The sequence below is a fragment of the Tursiops truncatus genome, chromosome 17 (assembly GCF_011762595.2).
Source record: "Tursiops truncatus isolate mTurTru1 chromosome 17, mTurTru1.mat.Y, whole genome shotgun sequence".
Lineage (NCBI taxonomy): Eukaryota > Metazoa > Chordata > Mammalia > Artiodactyla > Delphinidae > Tursiops > Tursiops truncatus.
The window spans coordinates 61,061,120-61,068,449 of NC_047050.1; positions in this window are offsets into that span (position 1 = coordinate 61,061,120).

The following is a 7,330-nucleotide window of genomic DNA, read 5'->3' on the forward strand; positions in this document are numbered from 1 at the left end:
ATTCACATCTGTCAACTTAGTTTAAACAAGAAAAAATTAGTAATAATTTTATCAGTAGGTTTAGAGCAAAAAAAAAAAAAAAAGTCCAAACGGTAGAAGAAAAGAGAAGGTGAGGCTAAAACTGTAAGGACTCATATTTATTAGATTCCAAAAGTTCAGCTGGGTTAGAAAAACTCTAAAGAAAAACATTTCCGTGTTTACATACAGATTCTCACCCAGTCATATATCTGTAGACTGCCTGTTATCTGGTCTATGAAGGAAATGACTTAAGCATGGGAAGGAAAGATAGATAATACCTATGGCATCATTGGATTTGTCTCTTGCCAAATAGTATCACTCCCATGTAGACTCTGTCTTAATTGGACTTTGTCCAGGTTGGGCTTCCATCCATGCAGTGGGATATTAGCTCTGTATGCCAAGAAATAAAGCTCTGAACAATTTGGAAGGTTGCCATCTAATGGGGTCACAGCAACATAAGAAGCTTCAGTCATGGTCCTGGAAGATCAATGCAAGCTTTCAGCCCTCTTTACACTCACTAATATCTAGCTATGTTTCTTCCTCCAAAAATTTCCTGAGGGAAGACTTACTATCCCCAAATCACCAACCATTGCCTAGATTCTTGGCTATACTGGGTGAGACTACTCCTGGATGGGGCTAAAAATTAGCAAGTAATAAAATATTAGGTCTCTTGGAGGAGGTGACCTAAATGACAGGAAGAAACCAATCATGCCGAGTTCATAGAGGAGAGTCCCTTAGGCAAAATAAAGAGCAACAGGTAATGATCCTGAAGTGGGAACAAGCTTGTCTTGGCTGAGAAACAGAAAGACTGCCAGTGTGTAGTGTTAAGGAAAAAAGTTCAACAGGAAATCATGGAAACAGACAGAAGGCAGATCGTGTAGGACCTTATGGAGCAGGGCGTCCTGAGATAGAAGATATTTGAAGGCTTCTAAGCACATGAGTGACACGCTCTCACAGTGGCTGTTTCCTGGAGAAATACAGAGGGGCAATTGCAGAAGAAAGATAGATAGATAGGTGTCTCTGGCAATAGACACAGGATGATGGCAGCGTGGCTAGGGTGGAAGCAATGAGAATGAAGACAAGTGTCCACAATGACTCAGGCCCTAATCTGACCTGTGCCATGGGAAAATCTGAATGTCTCCTCCCAATGCTCAGAGCTAATAACGAGAACTCAAATCGGAAGAATTTCTCTGAATTTCTGACATCCTATGAGGTTTGTAGAGGGAAGTTCTTAGACTTTTATAAACAAAGAAATTGGGGTGTCCACTCACGGTCAACCAGAACACGGACAGTGGTGCCAGGACTCAAATCCATCGGATGACTATGCCAACTGGCCCACCGACCACACTTTAGATGTTCCGAAGCATTTATTTTGTCAGATGCAGAATTGTCTGTACTGAGTTCTTCTGGAGTTTGGAACTGACAGTTATAACAGTTGTCCTGTCTGTGTCTAAAGGAGAAGGCGGCCACCTATTTCTAGAGAAAATCTTAAGGCTGTAGCGAAGCCCCAAGTTCGGTGAATTAAAATGCATTTTTGAGAAGTAAAAGTCCTTGGTATTTAAGTAAATATTCCAGGCCTGGTCCAGTAGTGTGCTGAGTAAAGCGATTTTAGGATGGAAGTAAGGAACAAAGGAAGGGAAAAGGAAGGAACGTTAAGGAAGTTAGTTGTTTAAGAAGGAGGGGAGAAGAAAAGAAAACTTTATTAAACCCCTATTATGTGTCAAGTATTTTCCCTAGGTACTTTTCATATACTGTCTTGATTACACAATAACTCTGAGAGGTGAAAGTCATTAGGTCCAAACTTTTTCTGACTTCATGTTCTTTCAAAGCGGGTAATACGGCAACAATTCGTTTGGGGGGCAAGAATTTTAGAATATCCATTTTTGACATGTTATTATACCTTTTATTAGTGCTAAAAATTTCAGATACTGCGATGACTATTCAGGGTGACTTTTTGTTTAAAATCTAAATATCAAAAACTCATAAGCCTGAGAGCTTATAATTTACAACTCCTTTTGGTGGGAATGGATTCAAGTATAGTCTCAATATGTCCAATTTAAGAGTAGAGTAGCTGCCTGGAAATTGCATATTTGAGGTTTTCTGCAGTATAAAGCGAGCCCCAAAACACCTGGGTAAAAGAGAACAAAAGGCTAGATCCAGGGTTTACTGTGAAGCCTTGACCGAGGTGCTAAAACCAACTGAATTGCAGTTTACTCCTTTGCGATAAGGATCCTGGACTCTCTCCACTCTCCTTCTTTTTTAATACCTTGCTTCAGTCCAGCAAAGATTTGAGGCAGCTGAGTTGCACTAAATGAACTTGAAGTTTTCTTTCTACAGTAATTCTGCTAATAGCTTCCTAAAACTGGCCAATCAACTTTGATTCCAAAAGATCTTTCTTCCAGGATTTTTAACTCCTTAAAGCTTTCACCAATGTTTAGTTTTGCTTGTTTTGCTTTTTAATTAAAGAGACAGACATATCATGCGTTATCTGGAGAGACAGGGTGTCTAGTTATATGACATACTGTTATTGCCTCTGTTCTTCTGAGAGCGAACATGTATACTATGATTTTATCCTGGTTTAGTTAAATTTTATTGCATTTGATTTTATGACTCAACAATCAACTCAATCCAAGACAGAGAAGAAAATGCAATCTTTTCCCATCATTTATACAGCAGTTGTGCCTCTTTTGAGTCATTGCTGTCATACATTGCCAAAGTTGTTTCAAAGATCAGGCTCACCCACTCACTGTACATTTTCCCAACATATCAGGATTAAACTCCTTGCTGCCCTGAATAGCAGAGCTAAAATAAGCCACTTAGGCTTGTCTTAGCTACAGTGTGGAGAGCTTTCTGACAGCAAATGGGTAAGCCAAACTCTTTTGAGAAGACCCTGTTTCTATAGCTCAGGGGGGAGACAAAAGATCCTGCGAGCTCCTCCCTCTTTCCCCGTGGTCTTCACATCTGGAGCTGATTACTCAAGGCATAAGCAGGTTAAGCTCTGAGTGTTGTTTTTTGATCATGAGTGATAACAAATCCAACTTGTGGTGTCAGACATGATATACCAGCATTGTCTAAACTATGTACTGCAGGATGATAGTGTTAACCCAGATATTAACCAACATCCTTGTGGAAAGGATACCATAGTTATCAAAGTGTAAATATTTCTGTGTAAAAAGAGCCTGTCTTGCTGATTCATAAAGCTCATCAGCACGCTGAAGGTTTGTGAGAATTTCTTCAGTGAAGAAACTTGATATCCTCAGTGTTTCCTAATCACGCCTAAGGATAACACCCTTTTATCTCATGCAAGATCTCTCATCATCTCAGGGCACTGGAAAAGCAAGCACTTACTCCATTAAGAGTTTTCCTTCTAAGCACGGAGGCTGGTATATAGTAAACTCCTAACAAATATTTGTAGAAAATCAAATAAGTACATGAATGAGTGAAATCCTATAAAGTGATGATATTTATGTATATGCTCACACTTGTGCTGTCAATAATTATTTTCTGATAGGAACACATTTAACATCACCTAACCCATGTTTATTGAGTTCCTGCTAAGTGGCTCTATGCTAGGAGTTGAGGGCTGCAGAAGTTAGAAGAACAATATCACATGTAGACGAGAGATAGTATATGGGGCTATGGAATATAGGTGGCAGGGGTGCAGGGAAGATTTCAGGAGAAGGTGGTATCTGAGTTGGGTCATAAACAACAAATGAGAGTTAGCCATGGAAAGAGGTGACTCCACAAATATATCTGATGTGCATGTATAGGAAAGTCCTCACGTGTGCTGTATTTAAGTGACTATTAATCATATATTAATACACATATATATTTTGTGTTTTGAAGACAAAACTTATTATCAGAATTTTTTTTAATAGCAGGACTAGCTTTATATTCTAGAAAAACAGGTAACACACGAACAAGTGTCAAAAATACTTATCCAAATTGTATCAAGGAAAACATGAAGCACAAACCAAAATAGGAAATGCAGCATTTAACATTTAATTTATTAAGTTAAGAATATGATTTTTGTCTGCGTTTGTGAATCCTCATTATGGGAATTCTAGTGGACTGTCATGTCGCCTTTCTCACGACTAAAAAAGAGCCTCCTACCATAAATATTCCTTTCCTTAAACTGATGCAACTCCACCATCTCTATCTCTCTTTCTGCCATAAGTTATAACTCTATCCAGGGATAAAGGGATTCTTTATAAATGAAAAGCTTGGAGCTTGATTTTTTTTTTAATAGAAATCAGACTGGCTCTTTCTTAAGCTGTACTGGGAGTTTCATTCCCTCACCCATTTATTCAGTCCACAAGTTTTTATTGAGTTCCTACCACATGACAAACTATCCTAACCTCAGCGTATGGGATGTTTATACAACCTCACACAGTTCCTTCTTCCATTGAGTTTATCCTATAATGAGAGAGACAGATATCAAGCAAGGAATCATAGAGGTGAAAATTAAAAATAAGCACGATGACTTTCAACAGGAGAATATACTAGAGAAACAATCATGGAAAGAGTGTGTGAGAAAATAATGACTAAAGTGAAGCTAAAGGATAGACTGAGTTAATTTGGAAAATTCCCTAGTGGTCCAGCAGTTAGGACTCCGTGCCACCACCGCAGGAGACCTGGATTGGACCCTGGTTGGGGAATTAGGATCCCACATGCCTCATGGCCAAAAACAAACAAACAATAAAAAGAGTTAATTAAACAAAGGTAATAGTGGGAAGGAAGTTTGATTGGGAAGAAGTTTTGGAAATGCCCACAGAAGGGTAGGAGCATGGCTTGATGGAGAAACTCAAAGAATTCCTTGAAGGCAGGCATAATCTCTTATTTTTAAAATCCCAGCAGGGCTTCCCTGGTGGCGCGGTGGTTGCGAGTCCACCCGCCAGTGCAGGACACATGGGTTCGAGCCCTGGTCAGGGAGGATCCCACGTGCTGCGGAGCAGCTAGGCCCGTGCACCACAGCTGCTGAGCCTGCACTCTAGAGCCCATGAGCCACAACGACTGAGGCCTGCGTGCCTGGAGCCCGTGCTCTGCAACGGGAGAGGCCACTTCAGTGAGAAGGCCGCGCACCATGACGAAGAGTAGCCCCCGCTCACCACAAGTAGAGACAGCCAGCGCACAGCGGCAGGGACCCAACGCAACCAAAAAAAAATAAACAAATTAATTAATTAATTAACAACAACAACAACAGCTGTCACTTGAAAACCTTCAAAAAAAAAAAAAAAAAAAAAATCCCAGCAAAGCCTGGCACGTAATCACACTCAAAATCTGTTTGCGGAATGAATGTCTTAACTTCGTAGACAATGACAAGGTAACTCTCTTTCTTGTGACAGAGGTATCAGCCCACTGCCCAAATCTAAAAGAAAGTTCAGCCTTCATATCACAAAGCTTTTTCTGTAAGCAAAGTATGAAAAATACCACAGATTTTCCTTAAAGAAAATTCATTACTTGAGTCCATCTTCCTTCTTCTTTCATGCATTCATCTGCTTATTCACCAAATTGTATTGAATACCTAACTCTACTGGTCACCATGGAGGATTCAAAAATGATGAAAATGTAGTGTCAGCTTCAAAAAGTTTTAGTGTACCAGGATATTATCATGTGCACTGATATTCATAACATAATACAGAAGAAAAAACCAGAGCTGCAAGGCAGAGACAGAATGAATTATTATGAGAGTCAAGAGGAGAGAGAAATCACTTTAAGTTGAGGTATTTGGGGAAGAAAATGGTAGTAGAATTATGCCTTGAATGAAGGATATAGAAGAATTTTGACAAGTAGATATGGGGAATGGGAGGGGAAAAGCCATTTCAGGTTGAGAACAAAATGGGTAGAGAAAAAGGGCAAAGTGTGTGCAAGAGGAAGCAAAAAAAAAAAAAATCTAGTTAGTGTTTTTAACATAGTTCTGCACAGCACCAGCTACAAGGCAAGATGGGCCATGTCAAAAGTCAGACTGGAAAATTGAAGCTCTGGATTAGCCAGGTTAAGTGCACCTGGTGCAACAATTTTTATGCGCCAGTTCTTGACATTAAACCTTGATATAAATTCTACGTTGTAAACATATTTATGTAGGCCAAGAGCAGGAGAGATGAAAAAATTATCTGTACAATTCAGAAAAAAAACTCCTCCCTAGAAAGTAAAAGAGGACAATTAGAGCTGAATCTGCCGATTTTTAATCTACATTCTTTATATTTATTATAATTTAGCCAACTCAACCATGTAAACCTCATACTAACCTGTAGAGTGAACTGGAAAGCTGAAAAAAAAAAGGCAGGAAAAATACGTTCAATTCATAGACAGGATTAGGTAGATTCAGATCACAGAACAAAATGATGTACTGAATTGTATTTATCCAAATTATACAAATGAATTTTTTTCACTTTCCAGGTTACCTAGCTTGGGAAAACACTGCCAGAATCCCCCCAAATTATTCCTTTTTGATATTAATATGTCATCCAGTGCTGAATGCCTAGTGTTTTCTTTCAAGGACTAGCATTCCTCCTTTTTAATCTTATGAAAAAATTGTACTTTTCTACTCCCTGGCCTTGCTTCTCAATGATTTCTGTTTTGTACACAAAAATATGTATTCTACTCCCGAAGCGTGACAGGCTTTTTGGCCTTTTCTAGAAGAAATGAAAAAAAGTTAAAATATTGAAAATTGAAGCAGTTTTTCAAAGAAATAAACTACAAATTTTTAAAAGGGAGAGAGAGAGAAAACATTTTATTCCTTCTATAATGAGCAGCAGCAGTTAATCAAGTTCCACATTCTGGGTAGGATTTTTAAGTATGATTTTTTTTCATAATGTATTTTAATTTTTAAAAAGGAAGCACAGGTGTATTTTGAGAGAGAAGTAAAATATAGAAAATGCAAAACTGGTTTTAACAATTGGTATACAATATTTTGAAGCAGTGTAATTATTTAAAACTACAGTGTAGCCAACAGCCTGTAAAATTTCTTTTGGCATTTCATTTGATAAAGTTAAGTAGGAAGTCTTTCTTAAATAAAAGCTAGCTGTCAACACAGTCCATAAGTTAGATTGTATATGTTTTTGTTTTTATAATTTTTATTTTATATTGGAGCGTAGTTGATTAACAATGTTGTGTCAGCTTCTGGTGTACAGCAAAGTGATTCAATTGTACATACACATGTGTTTATTCTTTTTCAAATTCTTCTCCCATTTAGGTTGTTACAGAATATTGAGCAGCATTTCCTGTGCTATACAGTAGCTCCTTGTTGGTTAACTATTTTATTTTATTTTTGATATTGCTACTTTATAAAAATTTATTTATTTTATTTTTT